We start from the raw sequence: 16,378 nt of genomic DNA, 5'->3' as shown, positions 1-16,378 counted from the left end.
TGCAAACCTACAGAAATAATAAGTAGGCAACAACTTTCCATCAGTCTCTCCATAAACTTCATCTGTTAAATCCTTCTGAAATCCTAAGCTTGTAATTATAAAGGATAAGTAACTTAAACCACTAACAAGTTTTCAAAAAACAAACAACAAAAAATATTGTGAGGCATTCAGAGGAAGACATTTTTAATCGAGAAAGGGTAGGAAATAAGTTTCTAACTTATGATGGGTTGCCTGAAAGTATCAGAATTGAGACTTGAGTCAGTTGATAAAGAAATACTTAAGACATTTATTTAAAGAAAAAAACCACTATAATTAAACCATGAACAGTTTATTTTGTATTTAGAAGTTAAACTTCTTTCCATTTCTGGGGATATTAACAATGTAGATTGCTTAATCATTTTTTATTTTAGCAGTGTTCAATATGTGCTTTGCAAACAGATAAATGCTACAAAAATTTAAAGTACTGTATAAAACTTAAGATCCTATATGTTAAATTTGAGATTAAATACATCTATTCTAATTGAGATTAATTTAAAATTCCAGTTCATTTTTTTTAATGTTTTGAAAACTCTGCAGTTTAAGGGAAAGTATAAACACCTGGATTGCTCAGCTGAGAAACCCATACTTAAGCAGGGAAATGGAGACATTTTAAAAAGAATAAGACAATTATAAGCAATAATCACTGAATAGATTGTATGAAGTTCATAATTCTTTCACCATTATTTAAACAAACTCAAATCATAGAAATATCAATTTTGTATACTTTAATTTTTACTACAGTCTCTCTTATGATCAAATATCTAACATTGCCTTAGGAACAGGCAGCACAGCAAAGTTAATTTCCCAAACTTTAGGTCAATTCAAGCTTGGTTAAATTGCCATTATTTACTGGCTCTTTGCTACCTGTTTTCAAAGCAGTCCATGTTCTTTCCCTTTCACCTTCTGTTAGTCAGTTTCAAAATCTTCTGATCTATTAGACATGCACAGAATCTGCTTCCCATCTGCTCATCTCAACACCACTGATGTTAAATTCTTAATCTTTAACCCAACATCACCACAGTACTTTCATCTCTTGGGAAAAACTTTTTTGATCGTTGAATGAAAATGGCTACCTTCACCTAGTTGCTCCATGTTTTGTTCATGCTTACTGATATACCCTGAAACTAGCCCTAGACATTCCATTCTAGATTTGCCTGGTTTCAATGTGTGCTCTGCCACTACCAATGCAGAAAGTAAAGAGGGAGACTGGGTAAAACAAAAGACATTGCATTGGTAGAACCAGGTTATACTCCCTATTACCTTTAATTGCAAGCCTTTTAAACAATCTGACCCTCTTTCATCCTCTGTTAAGTGGGAACAATAGGAATGACATCAGAGGACTATTACACTGAAATGATATGGGTAAAAAGTATACTATAAAACCCAACATATTACTATTATAAAATATGCTAATTTTGAAAATATCTTTTTAATATTCTGAGATACAGCACTGATGTTTTTTTCCTTTAGAAACCATATTTAAAGTGGCAGTTAGGAATACTAAACATGGGATTAATATTACTAAACTTTGAGCTTGTAATAGATTTTACAAGTTTTGTGAATTCTCTAGAGGAGTATTTTGAGAGTGTTTCCACTTAAATATATATATTTAACTTCCAAACAATTGCCTTACAAATAAACTTTTTACTTATTCAGTATTTTTTTGTTTATTATAAATAAAGGTATCTCTTCATGGTATTCTTTATATGAAATTAAGATCTAAGGAACTTTTTATTATTTTATTTTATTTATTTATTTTTTTACGGTACGTGGACCTCTTACTGTTGTGGCCTCTCCCGTTGCGGAGCACAGGCTCCGGACGCGCAGGCCCAGTGGCCATGGCTCACAGGCCCAGCTGCTCCGCAGCATGTGGGATCTTCCTGGACCAGGGCACGAACCCGTGTCCCCTGCATCGACAGGTGGACTCTCAACCTTTGTGCCACCAGGGAAGCCCCCAGGAACTTTTTAAACAGGGTTAAAGTTGTTGTGATATCAGTATGCTTGCTTATTCCCTTGTTTAAAAGCATATGCTAGCAAAATAATAGAAATGGTGAGAATTTTTCTTATTTCTATGAATTCAATCATAAATCGACAATAACTGTTCCCAAATTGTTATCTCTAACCTTGACCAAATTCCCAGACCTGAGAATTACTGACTTAAGTGACATCACCAGATCTCCTTTCCATAGGCAACTTAAACTCTAAAACCCCACACTGAACTCACATCCTTTTTAAAGCATACTTTTCTCTGTATTTTCTCTCCAGTCAATGACTCTAATATTTCAATTAACCAGCTCAGATATCTAGACTTTTGTCTAAATTCCTCCCTCTCTACCACCTTTGACCTGGAAAACCTTTAAATACATGTTTTTAAACATCTCCCAAATGTGTCTCATCTTAAACATGTCATTATTACTGACTTCACTCAGGTCCACATACTTGCCTAAGACAGGAATCAGCAAACTTGTCTTTGTAAAATACTAGATCACAAATATTTTAGGCTTTGTAGGTCATATAACATCTATGAGTACCAAACGCTTATCTCTGCTATGTGAAAGCAGCCATGGACAACAGACAAACAAATGGGTGTAGCTGGATTCTAATAAAATTTTATTTACAAAAAGCAGTTGTACCTTGGGTTGTAAATAAACCTTAACATGAACAAATTGGTCTAAGAGAAATTAGTCTGCATGCCAAAATAAACTTCAGCACACTTTAAAGGAAGACAGTAGTATTCAGACATTTGACAATGTAATATTCACAATGTCCTGTATCCAATAAAAAAATACTAGAAAGAAGAAGGAAGCAACTTTGACACATAATCATGAGGGAAATCAATCAATAAGCAAAAATACAGAAATAATAGATGATAGAGTTAACAAGGATTTCAAATGAGATAAGTTCATGCTTAAAGCTAAATATAAACATAACAGAGGGAGAAACAGAAGATATAAAACAAATGACATTCTGAAGCTGAAAGCACAATATTCAAAATGAGAATTGATAGACTAAATAACAGATGAGATACCGAGGGGTGGGGAAAAAAAAGTGTGTATAAGGACATAGCAATAGAACTATTAACACAGAAGCAAAAAGAGTAAAAGGGAGGGAAAACCCCTGAGTTTTGGATACCTGTGGAAAAATATTAAGCAGTCTAACATATACAGACGTGGAATCCTAGAAAAGAGGAAATGTGGTTGGAATGAGAAGAAATATTTTAAAAATTTTCAGAATTTTCCCTAATTCATTTGAAACTCTGTTTACAGATTAAAGAAGCTCAATGACCCCAAGCAAAATAAACACACAAAAAAACTGAAACCAAACAAATCATATTGAAATTGATTTGAAAAATGAAAATCCCAAAAGCAGTCAGAGAAAATGAACATATTTTATGCAGGCCGAGAAAGAAAAAAAAAAATCATTCTCATCAAAACCATTGCAAACTAGAAGATAATTCAATAATGTTTCTAAAGTCCTGGGGAAAAAACACATATTTTATCAGCCTATATTTCTATGTTCAATGAAAATATACTTCAAAAATTAAGATGAAATTAAAGACATTTTTAAACAAACTAAAGTTCAGAGAATTTGTGAATAGCTGTCTTGTACCACAACATAAGTTATAAGATGTTTTTCAGGCTGGAGGAAAACCCAGATAAAAATAGAAATGCACGAAACAATGAAAAACAGCAAAAGTTTGTGGGTAAAGATAAGTGAATATTGTACAAAACTAATGATAATGTAGATTTAAAATATTTGTATAATTAGAATAAATTGTCAGATTTATGCTACTCGTGGTATAGGAATAAATGGAATTACATGTTCCTAAATTATAGCATTATTGAGAAAGTGGTAAATAATGTGTATGCGATTGCAATAAGTAAAGGGTATATGTTATATAAACACTAAAAGAATAGTAAAAATAATGAGTTGAATCCACCATATATTCACATAGAAAAAAAATGAATACTGACCCCCAGTCTGACACCATGCATAGAAATCAATTCCAGATGGCTTACTTATTTAAATGTTAAAAGTAACAAGCAAATCTCTTAGATGAATGCACAGGAAACTGTCTTCATAACTTTAGAGTGAGCAAACATTTCATATATAGGGCATAAAACAAGCTATCCATAAAGGTGTGATGTGAAAGGTTGTGCTACACAGAAAAAAGAACACAGACCCAATACACGTTATTTGATGCTTTAGTAACCTTGATACCAAAACCAGGAAGTACAGCTCAAGGGGAAAATTATAACTGAATCTTAGTCAACAACAGAAATCCAAACATCTTGACAGAATATCATGAAACCAAATCCAGCCATTTATTTAAAAAATAGGTTTATATTAGAGTTAATTTATGTCAAAAGTGCAAGATTAATTCAATATTAAAATACATATTAGTGTAAATGACATTAACGTATTAAGAGGAAATTGCCCTCTCAGTAGATGCAAAAAACAAATTAAAACCTAGAGAAAATTCAACATCTGTCCATGATTAAAAAATAAAAATGTAAACCAGAAATAGGAGAGAACTTCTTTGCCTTATAAAGACTTTGTCAAATACTCTACAACAAACAAATACTTATTGGTAACATATTAAAAGTGTTTTCCTTAAAGTTAAAATAATAAGGATCTTTACTTAAGTGGATCATCTACCCAATGCAATAATCAGGCAAAAGAAGTGAAAATGATAGCTGTTGAGAAAATTGTCATTATTCATAGATTTTTGTCTCCAGAGAAAATCTAAATAATATCCAAATTATCATTATTAATTAGTTTAGCAGCTTTGCTACAAAAGCCAACTTCATTTTTTATGAGGAAATGTAAGTTTTAAGTGGTAGAATTTGCCTCAAACAATAAAAACTGGTACTTAAATCTGGGGAAAAAGTGTATAATGTCTTTGATAGAGTCAAAGTCATAGTGCTACCAATTTTTTCCCAAATTAGTAAAATATGTAATAAATGTTATCAATAATATTAACAGAGTTTTTTTAATGGAAATTTACAGGGGAATTCTAAATTATATGAGCATGCTTAAGGTAAGCAGTCAAGACACTTGGGGAATAGAAGAAGGAAGAAACAGTGGAGGAGGAGGAGTGGGGAATGCTTTTAGATATCAAAATCTATTATAAAGTTACATAATTAAAACAGTGTACTGTTGATGCAGAGATAGATAAGAAACATATATGCAAAAATGAAAAAGTGATCTAGACAAAGCTAGCATTGCAGGTTGATGGGGGAAAGGACAGGCACTCAATAACTGTGCTGGGACAACTGGTCATCAGTAGGAAAAAAATAAATTCTATCTCAAGGTATATACAAAAATTATTTTAGTTATATTGATGACTCAAAAGTTAAAATATTTTTAATTTTATAAATATAGAGAATATGAAGTGAAAGAATCATAGAATTGGGCTACACTAAAATTAAGCATTTGTCTTCATTAAAAAAAAACAGAAAAAGATGAAAATACAAGCCACAAGTTGAGAAAAGATATATGCAATACATATAACCAACAAAATATTAATACAAAGAATATATAATGAACTCCAGTGAATCAAAGACCAAAAATAAAACATGGGGAAATGATTTAGAAAAGGCATTTCACAGAAAAGGAAATATGAATGGCCAATAACATATGATATTATTCTCAACAAATTTCTCAGTAATCAGAAAAATACAAGTTAAAAATTCAAAAATATATCATTGATCTCCACCAAATAAGAAAAATTGTTTTTAAAATTTGTTGTGATTTCTTTTCTCATTCCAAATAAATATACACTTCCATTCCTATTTTGAGGCTATTTTTAAATAGCAGATGACATGATATTATACACTGAAAATCCTAAAGACAGCACCAAAGTAAACAACTAGAACTCATCAATGAATTCAGTAAAGTTACAGAGTACAAAATTAATATACATAAGTTTGTTGCATTTCTAAACACTAACAATGAACTATCAGAAATAGAAATTAAGAAAACAGTCCCACTTACAATCACTTCAAAAAGAATAAAATACCTAGGAATAAATCTAACTAAGGACATAAAGAACCTGCCCTTGGAAAACTATAAAACACTGATGAAAGAAACAAAAAAGGACACAAACAAATGGAAAGCTATACCGTGTGCATGGGTTTGAAGAATTAATATTGTTAAAATGACCATACTACCTAAGGCAATCTACAGATTCAGTGTGATCCCTATCAAAATGTTGATGGCATTTTTCATGGAACTAGAACAAATAATTCTAAAATTTGTATGGAAACACACACACACAAAAACCCTGAATAACCAAAACAACGTTGAGGAAGAACAAAGCTAAAAGTATCAGATTCCCTGATTTCAAACTATGCTACAAAGCTACAGTCATCAAAACAGTATGGTACTGGCACAAAAACAGAAACATAGATCAATGGAACAGAATAAAGAGCCCAGAAATGAACCCACATTTATGTGATTAATTAATCTACAACAAAGGAGGCAAGAATATACAATGGGGAAAAGACAACCTCTTCAACAGCTGGGAAAACTGGACAGCTACATGCAAAAGAACCAAACTGGACTAATTCCTCATACCATACACACACACACACACACACACACACACACACACACACACAAAGAAAACAAACTCAAAATGGATTAAAGTTCTGAATGTAAGACCTGAAACCATACTCCTATAGGAAAACATAGACAGTATACTCTTTGACATCAGTCAGCAATATTTTTTTGGATCTGTCTCCTCAGGCAAAAGAAACAACAAAAGCAAAAATAAACATATGGGACTACATCTAGCAACAAAATGAAAAGACCACCTACTGAATGGAAGAAGATGTTAATTATATTTGCAAATGATGTATCTAATAAGGAGTTAATATCCAAAATATACAAAGAACACATAAAATTCAACATCAAAAAAAACAAACAACCCAATTAAAAAATGGGCAGGTGAAAAAAAAATGGGTAGGGGACCTGAGTAGACATTTTTTTCCAAATAAGACATACATATGGCCAACAGGCACATGAAAAGGTGCTCAACATCATCAATCATCAAGGAAATGCCAATCAAAACCACAATGAGATATCACCTCACACCTGTCAAAATGGCTACTATCAAAAAGACAACAAGTAACAAGTGTTGGCAAGAATATGGAGAAAAAGGAATCCTCATGCACTGTTGGTGGGAATGTAAATTGGTTCAGCCACTGTGGAAAACAAAGTATAGAGCTTCCTTAAAAAAATTAAAAGTAGAATTATCGTATGATCCAGCAATTCCACTCCTGGGTATTTATCTGAGGAAAACAAAGACACTAATTCAAAAAATATGTGTACCCTTATGTTCATTGCAGCTTTAATTACAGTAGCCAAGATAGGAAAGCAACCTAAGGGTGTCCATCAATAAATGAATGGATGAAGAAGATGTGGTATACATACAATACAATATTACTCAGCCATAAAAAAGGAGTGAAATCTTGCCATTTTTGACAACATGGATAGACATGTAGGGTATTATACTAAGTGAAATAAGTCAGACAGAGAAAGACAAATACTGTATGATTTCACTTATATGGGGGATCTAAAAAATAAAGCAAATGAGTAAATATAACAAGAGAAACAGAGTCACAGATTTAGAGAACAGACAGGTGGTTGGCAGAGCAGAGGAGAGTGGTGGGGATGAGAGAAATAGTTGAGGTAGATTAAGAGGTACAGATATCTAGTTAAAAAATGAGTCACAGCTATGAAATATACAGTGTGGGACATATTGTCAATAAAAAAGATTTGTTGTGACTTTTTTCATTCCAAATAAATATACACTTCAATTCCTAATTTGGGGCTATATTTTAAAATAAGGTCCCTAAATTGTAAAAACCTCAGATCTATAAAACCTGGGTCCATTTCTTATTCTAGGTGTATACCCAAGAGAAACTCATGCACATGCAGAACAAAAGACATGTTTGAAATTAATTATAGCAGTACCATATGTAATAGCAAAACAATACAATTATCTATAGACAAAAGAACAATGGTAAAAAACAATGATGGGGACTTCCCTGGTGGCGCAGTGGTTAAGAATCCGCCTGCCAGTGCAGGGGACACGGGCTTGGGAAGATCCTACATGCCACGTAGCAACTAAGCCCATGCACCACAACAACTGAGCCTGTGCTCTAGAGTCCGTGAGCCATAGCTACTGAAGCCCGAGTGCCACAACTACTGAAGCCCACACATGTAGAGCCTGTGCTCCCAACAAGAGAAGCCACCGCAATTGAGAAGCCCGCACACAGCGATGAAGAGTAGCCGCCGCTCACCACAACTAGAGAAAGCCTGCACACAGCAATGAAGACCTAATGCAGCCATAAATAAATAAATAAATAAATATTTTTTAAAATGATGTATTCATACAATTGAATACAATCTATGAGTTATAATGAATAAACTTCAGCTACATGGATGAATCCCAAAATGTACTCAAACTAAGTGTGTTGAAGGAATATATATTACTGCATAAGTCCATTTATAAAAATCCAAAAAAAGGAAAAACTGAAAATGACAATTTTTAGAGTTACTTACATATGTGGTAAAATTATAAAGAGTAGCAAGATAATGGTAAACACAAAATATAGGATAGTGGTTACCTTGGTGGTGCAGGTAGGAGAGTATCAGATGAGGAAGAGCAAATGAATGATGGCAAAGGTAATTTTCAATACTTAATTTCTGAAGCTGGATGGTGCATATACTGGTGTCTTTATTAATAACATTTAAACTATTCATACTATTTCCTAATGAACATTTCTAAGAGTTCTAAAGCCAACAGCTAAAACTCAGTAACCTTATTCATTAAGAAGAGTGGCTGGCAAAATATCCCTTTTCTGGTTCCATGCATTTCCCTTGGTGATGATGAGACAGTTATATTAATGTGTTATTTAAGCTATTCCTTAATCCATAAATCTTTCAATTTACTCTGTATTTTTGGAGCCTAGTAGAAAAGGATTGGAATTCTTGAAGTAGTCACAGTTATTTTGAATATATCTTAAATTTCTCTTGATTGTCATGTGTTGGGGATTGAGATGTGCTGTGTGATGTTGGAGAAATTAACATTTCTGTTTCAATTTTCTCAAAAATATTTTTAATATTTATATCCCATTGACTTCCTGATACTCAAATCTATTCCTCTACTCTTAAGATAGAAAACACGGGGACATACAAAATGGACAACCATGGTCCAGGAGATGTCATCATCATGGCATCCACAATAGGTTTCAACTACAGTGGGGTTTAAGCATGCTCACAGACCAAGAGACCAATCACTCAGGCTCCTGTTACCTCTGTCAAAAGTCTTCAATATCCAAAAGGGAAGCATGCCCAGATCTATGAGAGACTTTTATTCTGGGGTTAGAAGTAGAGAACCTTGGGTCTTTCTTATCTTTCCTCTTTGTTCAGTATCCAGTAAATGAACTTTTCCTTCAAAAGCCTGCCAGTTTTGATGCTTAATTTAGTATTAGGTGAATTAGAAACAAATGGACCAGGTTGCATATAAATTGTTGAAGCACACACAGATAGTCGGTTCTACAAAAACCCTCCCAGGAGTGTACTAGAATGAATCAAACGTATTTGTGTTTTTCCTGCCTTCTATCAAAGCACTGAGCACCATTCCAGAATCAAATTTTGAAGTCTTGAATGTCTGCCCTGCTTCTCTCCTAAACATTATTAAAACATTTTAGCTTGTTGAAAGCACAGACTATTTCTCCCCTTCCACAGCCTCAACCTACCTTAACTCTCTCTATGGCTTTTGATAAGTAATTAATCCCTCTGGACACACATTTTTTTTTTTTTACATAAATTGAAGGCAGTAGTTGAGCTATGATTCTCTTATGTATTCAGTTAAATAGAATTCTCCCTCTGATTTTAAAGGGAATTAATATAAAATTTAATGTTCCTCTTGATTTATTAGCAAAATTGCTTTTGCTACAGTATATTCCTGGTGTGATAGGGTATTTGAAAAATATATCACTTGTTTTCCTTCTAAAACCTTTGGCTAACACTAACTCAAACTACTTTTTATTTTGCTCTTGAGATAGATTCACTTAAATATTATTTTCCTTTTGCTAACCTCAACAGCCTGACACAGTATATTACTTTTTGAGTCACTGTTCTCCTTTTCATTTTCAATATTTTCTTAGCCATAACTTTAAGAAAAGCCTTTTGTAAAGCCACATTGAATACTTCTAGCTCTTTATTTTCTTTTCTGTGAAAATTGTAAGGTATTGTAGTTCAATTATAGAACTCTTACTCTCTGCCCTAGAGACTAAGACTTGACTTGACTCCCATGTATTCATTTTATTTTTTTCCTCTTTCAATTCTAGATTCTCTTTATTTAAAACTTTGGGTGTCCAGTTAAAAAATCCATGTGGTTAATTTCTTTTTATCTAATTCTAAAACAGCTCTGATGTGTTCTCCTTACCAGGTGGCTATAATATCATTAGCAGTACTATCAGGCCAAATGATTATGAGAGAAAGGAAACCAAAATGGATGACTCCACTGTCTTTAAGTGTTTTGAAAACATGTGGTTGGTTCCACTGGCCTCCTAAAAACCAAAAACACCAGTGTTCATATTTTTAACACTAGAATAGATTTTTCTTAAAGAGTAATATAAACTAAATGTTAACAGCAAAACGATACTTAAGTGCATATTCTCTAAAAATTATTCATCTCCTAGAAGCTTACAGTCTAAGACCAACACATGCAAGATAGAAGACTGTTGATGCTTTATGTATAAACAAATTTTTATAACACGGATTAACTCTCTTCTAACTTCAATGTTCATACGTAGAGTGTCCAACTCACTGTTGGCTTAAATGGATTGGATTATGGGAGGAAGTCCCACCTCCTAGAAATCTGAAAAACAAAAACAATGGCAAGAGGAACGATAATGATAAAATAATAATAATGGCTAATGTCATTAATCCTTGCTATGTGCTTGGAACTAGCACTTTATATACATTGCATTACTTAATCCTCGCAAAAAACCCTAAGATATATGCTGTGTCCTTTTGTACATATTATAGATGAGAAAACTGAGGCTTGGAGGGGTTTTGTACATTTTTCGAGATCACATAGACAATTAGTGTGGAAGCTGGAATTCTATACAGATTTTTGCTCCAGAAAACAAACACTTAATCAATCCTGTATCCTGGAAAGAGGGGAGAAAAAAGGCTGTATCTTGAAAGGCAATGACAGAAAATGTATAACTATAAAAGAAAATATGAATTTATAGAAACAAAATAAATCTATACAGGCAAAATATGGAAAGGTTGGTTATTTTTTCATTTTTTCACAACCTTGAGAAATGATACTTATGAATAGATTTTACCAATTAGTGTGGTTATTAAAGATACAAACTTTAATGATATATGAGTGTGTTAATTCAATGGAACTCTTCAGTACCATTGATCAACTAGCATATACAAGCCTTTTCAGCAATGTGGAGAATTCTCTTGATACCTCTCTTGTGTGTTCTTTCTGTGGTCTATACAAAACCTTGGCTAGGTTTGCACTTAATGAATTTCTAGTTTCTAAAGTCTCTAATTCCCACTCTTGCCCTAAGACACACTCTTCTCCTCAGTGCCCCAATCCAATTTAATTTCTATTCTGATCCTGTAGCCTATTAAAATAGATGGCAAAGGGAACATTAAAGTAGTAAATAGATGAATCCATTGAAAAAGGAATAAAGAAAATGATGATGAGATCTCAGAGCAAAAAATGTGAAGAAAAAAATGAACAAAGGTTTTTTTTTTTTAAGCAAAGAATGGGGAAGCAAAATGTTGAACAAAATAGATAAACACAGTTCTGAAAATAGCAAATATTTTTTAAAAATACAGGATAACCAAGGGATGAGTTCAATCTCAGTAGCATAAGACATAGACATTTCTAGATTTTAAAAGTACCTGAGGAACTGGATAAAGACAAAAGCCTATTGACCTGATCTTTCTTTTAATGGAGGTGAGTCTACTATAAAGTCAAAGAGATGATATATACTCTCTGCAACAGAATAGCATGATATGTGAGCCCAGGTGGAGGTCTTTAGATCATTCCCAGAGTTTGGAGAGAACATAGGAATAGGAGAGAGAATTAAAAATCTTAGTTCTGTAAAAATTACAGCGTATATATATCCAGTATGTAAGTGCAGTCTTCCTAATATTCATGATCAGAAATGCTGTTTATTCCAAAGTTAATCACAATATACCTGTGAAACCCATTCATATCTTAGCCAGCAGTCTCCTGCAAGGAACTTTGGGATGTAAACATCTAACACCATTCCTGTTGTTTAGGATTCTGACCACTGAGAGAGAGTTGATTATTGGGTAGCATATGAGGTAGACAGGAAGAGAAATTGGCTAAAACGCTGATAATAGGATCAGAGTCTGGAACAGAGATTAATATGGAATCATATTCTACTTACTAATTTCTTCTAAAATAAGTTTACTTGTTTCTACATGCAGCTATTGGACACAGCTTTTAAAAACAAGCAGCTTTTAATTATTGGAATCTAGAGAATGTGCTAGGAGTATTTTTTAGAATAAAGATCTCTATTAGGTGGATAATATAATGATCCTCATGTGAGGACGTTTACTAGGAAACAGTGTTAGGTAATTGATTCTTTTTCTCCTCCTCCTCCCCCCTCAACCTCCTCATTCTTTTTCTTCGTCATCAAATACTTAAGTTGATTTTAAACTAACATCTATTATCTTTCTCCATCTATGAAATTATTCTAAGATTTGAGGAATATTTTTAAACAATGGGAGATCCATATAGTTACAATTTTGGAGAATACACAGGTATTTGTCATTAAAAGGATTAGTTTATATCAAGTTGTCTTCTTTTCCCGTATACTTAGAATAAGGATCTTAATCTTAAACATTACATAAATTGGAGAGATTTAATTAAAACTTGAAGAAATGTGTTACTGTTAATTGAATTCTTGATACAGTTACCTTTGCAAACCAATGTTAATGAAACTCCAGTTCAAAGTGGATGGGTTTGGGGAATTGAGATAGCTATTTATTTCCTTAACTGAGATGCCGTGATCATCTTCTCAGTAAAATAAAGAACCCAGTTAGGAGAGTTCTCATTTGTAGCTATTGATCAAGTTTACACAAACTGGAAGTATTTCTAAGCAAAACAAATCAGAGATTCAAAGTCCGGTAAACAAGGTCAGTGAGTGAGAGATGGAAATGCTTCTATGCGTTTTGAAAGACTTGCACCTGTGGAGCAGAGCCAGGACTTGGTCCGACCCCGAGCCAGGTTCCGCTCCGCCCCTTGCCTCGCTTGCTCTCCCTGCCCCCACACGCTGAACCTCCCAGTTTGGTATCTCTCGGTATTACCAAGCTATAAATTGCCCTAGAGCTTAGAGGCAATCAGGTCAGCACCGCTGTCACAGGGGAAAAGCTTCTTACTCCCGAGCAGAATCGTTCGGGGGAAAGAGAGGAAGGAGGGAGGGAACCCACGCTTTAGTCGTCACTGCGCTGGCAGGGGGTGGAGAGATGGGGGAGGGGGCTGGCAGAAACTGCATCCTCAACAACGTCGCCCTTGACCCAAGTCTACAAACTTATTGGTCGCCACAGTGGAAACTCCCAGTGCACTCTCCGCTGCCTGACAGCCCCGGCTGCTGGGTGGAGTCGCGCTTCCCGGCCCCACCTATGGGAAGGAGCTTCCCCTGCATCTCCGATCCACCGCACCCTTTACGAAAAGTCTCCAGGTACCTAGCAAGGCTCAGATTGTTCTACCCCCGCTTCCACCCCTGCACCCACACGATAATATTATCAGCCTCCGACAGCCCAGAGGGCCACCTTCCTGTGTCCTCAGTTTGAGGACACTCTTGCGGAATCCTTTCTTTTCCCCGCCCTGCTTTGCTTTCACAACTCCAGCGGGTTGAATGGCCAAAGACAAACTTCTGCCTCTCCTTCCCGGCTCCCACATTTTCAAAACCCCACAGCCTGCAAACCCACACACATCGGAACTCCAAGGGTGCTGTTGCAGTCCGGGCATGCTCAGTATCAAGGCAGATTTTGATTGAAAGTAAAAAAAAAAAAAAGAAAGAAAGAAAGAAAATAGCTTTGTATTATGCAGTCTCCCTCTCATGTGCTTACAGCTTGCTGAACAGGTTGCGGGGCATTCCTGCGACTACCCAGAGGGTTTATCTGGTGCCCTTGATTACGTCTCCTTGGCATCTGTACCCCTCGTAGTTCCCCCCCCCCAACCCTTCTCAACCCCCCCTCCTCAGGTCCCTGTCCGCTGTGGGGATGGAGAGACACTAACAGAACTGGGATGGGCGCTGTTGGCTGAGCGGATCCACCTATTATTAGTGCGCCAGGATTGGCTCCTCGGCGCAGCGTACCCCAGGTGGAACCAATCAGGAGGCCGGGGCTGGGAGCTGATGGGCGGCCGCCTCCTCACTGGAGGGATTCCTCGAGAAGCTGCAGTGTGGGGATGCTCTAGACCGAGTACTGCCCCCAGTGTCTTTCCACCTCTTCTTCCTGCAGCGGCGGCAGCAGCGCTTGGCAGCGGCAACTTGAGACTGCGCCCAGGGCAAGCCCCCCCCAGGGTGGTGCTCAACTGAGAGGGGGGGCTCAGTGCCCGAAGGTGTGTGTGTAGGGTGGGGGCGGCCAGCTGGGACCAGCTGGTGGCCCTGGAAAACCTCCCACACACCCACACCCACACACCCCTTTTGTGTTGCAGGCTGCCCCTCCAAGAGCAGAGGCAGCAAGAGGACGTGTGTGCACCGGTCCGCACGGGGAAGCAGTAGGGACGGAGCCCGGCACCACCTCCTGGTTCTCCCTCCAGGTAAGACAGCGGGACTGGCGGCACAGCAGCCTCAGCTGTGCCTGTTTGCTTGAATCCGTTCGTAAGATTTTGTTCTCGGTACACTTAGGTTTTGGCGGTGGGAGACTGAGACCTGGGCAGGGAGCCCCGGGTGGCCTATTGTGAGCTATGTAATGAGACCACATGTGCCTCTCCTGGAGAAGCACTTTGCACAGCGCCCGTGATTTAGAGCCTGGAGTTGATGATGTTGGTCATCCCCCATCTTCTTCTTTCCCTCTTTCATTTCCTCTCCTCCGTCCCCCACCCCCAATCTCTATCCTTCACCTCCCCCCCCCCAACCCCTTTCAAATCTCTCATCTTCTCCCTCCTCCCATCCAAAGCACGCACAGTGTTTCTTTCTCTTCCTGGAAAGGATTGCCTTTTCTGAGAGGAAAGAGGGGGGTAGTGATGAAAGGAGAAAGATTTCTTTCTGCCCAGGGGGAAAAGAACAAGATAGAATACACGATAGAAAATTAGAGTACCAAAAGCAATTAAACTGAATAAAGGAAGTAGACAAGCCATGCAGCCCCAGCTGCCAGAGAGGGGAAGTGTCAAGTTTGACTTGATCTTCTGCTTGCAAGGGGCTGTGTCTCTCACTAGATTGCTTCAAATGGAACAAAAATAAACCACCGATCCAACCCACTTTCAATTGCTTAATTGCTGTTGCTTTTAAGTGCCCACCATCTGACTTTTCCTGGTTCCATTTGTCCTGCGGGGCTGACTATTTGGTCTTATCCATCACTGGTAATGTCTGAACTTGGAGAGGTTTCTCGAGTGGAGAAAAAAATTTAAAAACAGATTATTACTTTCCTGAGGTTCTTTGGCATGGCCTTTATGTTGAGGGGCAAAAGAAAAAAAAGTAAAGTTTCAAAACATGTTAGTGACACCAGTATTATTAGGAGGCTTGGATTTCTACTTTGAGAAAGCAAATCTGGTTAGCTTTGTATACATGGTGATTTTGACTTTCTTGAATATTAAGCTTCTGAAATAATGCAAACATTTAACTTTTGTGTTAAAGCTGCATTTGCATATGAATTGTGATTTCATTCTACCTTTCTGCTGTTTGCGTTTTGCTGCCCAGATATCGAATTCATGCCTTGCCTTATTTTCTTTTAATAAGTATATTTAATAGATGTACACATGATGCTTATACAGTTTCAGTACTCGATTTAGAAGGTGCATGGAAGCTCAGTTGGCCAAGAATCCTCTTGTACTGGAACAAAGTTTAGGAAGTAATGGTAGGAAGATAGCGTCAAATTAAAAAACCTTGAAGGGGAAAATGCTTTTACTTTCATGTCTTATTATAATACAGAGAAAGGTATCAAAACAACTATGTGCCCTGGCTGCCTGCATGATAGGTCAAGTGAAAGGGACTTGCTGGACAGAGCCTTGACAGCAGCCTCAGAAATTTCTAATTCCATCATCAATGGTATAAGCTTTCCTTTCCTATTATTCAGCTAAGTGATGACCGTCAGATGG

At 36.3% G+C, this 16,378-nt stretch overlaps 1 protein-coding gene across 1 annotated transcript in view; it reads left to right on the top strand.

Moving 5' to 3' along the window:
* Window positions 1–14,526: 14,526 nt before the first annotated feature.
* Window positions 14,527–16,378, top strand: part of SYT1 (synaptotagmin 1) — a 538,616-nt gene continuing 536,764 nt past the window's right edge. The window contains exons 1-2 of the mRNA XM_019952111.3: window positions 14,527–14,680; window positions 14,777–14,881. The gene's annotated coding sequence lies outside the window, so the exon portion shown is untranslated. The remainder of the gene's footprint in view (window positions 14,681–14,776; window positions 14,882–16,378) is intronic.

The sequence above is a fragment of the Tursiops truncatus genome, chromosome 11 (genome assembly GCF_011762595.2).
Source record: "Tursiops truncatus isolate mTurTru1 chromosome 11, mTurTru1.mat.Y, whole genome shotgun sequence".
Taxonomy (NCBI): Eukaryota; Metazoa; Chordata; class Mammalia; order Artiodactyla; family Delphinidae; genus Tursiops; species Tursiops truncatus.
This window is presented reverse-complemented; position numbering and strand designations above follow the sequence as displayed.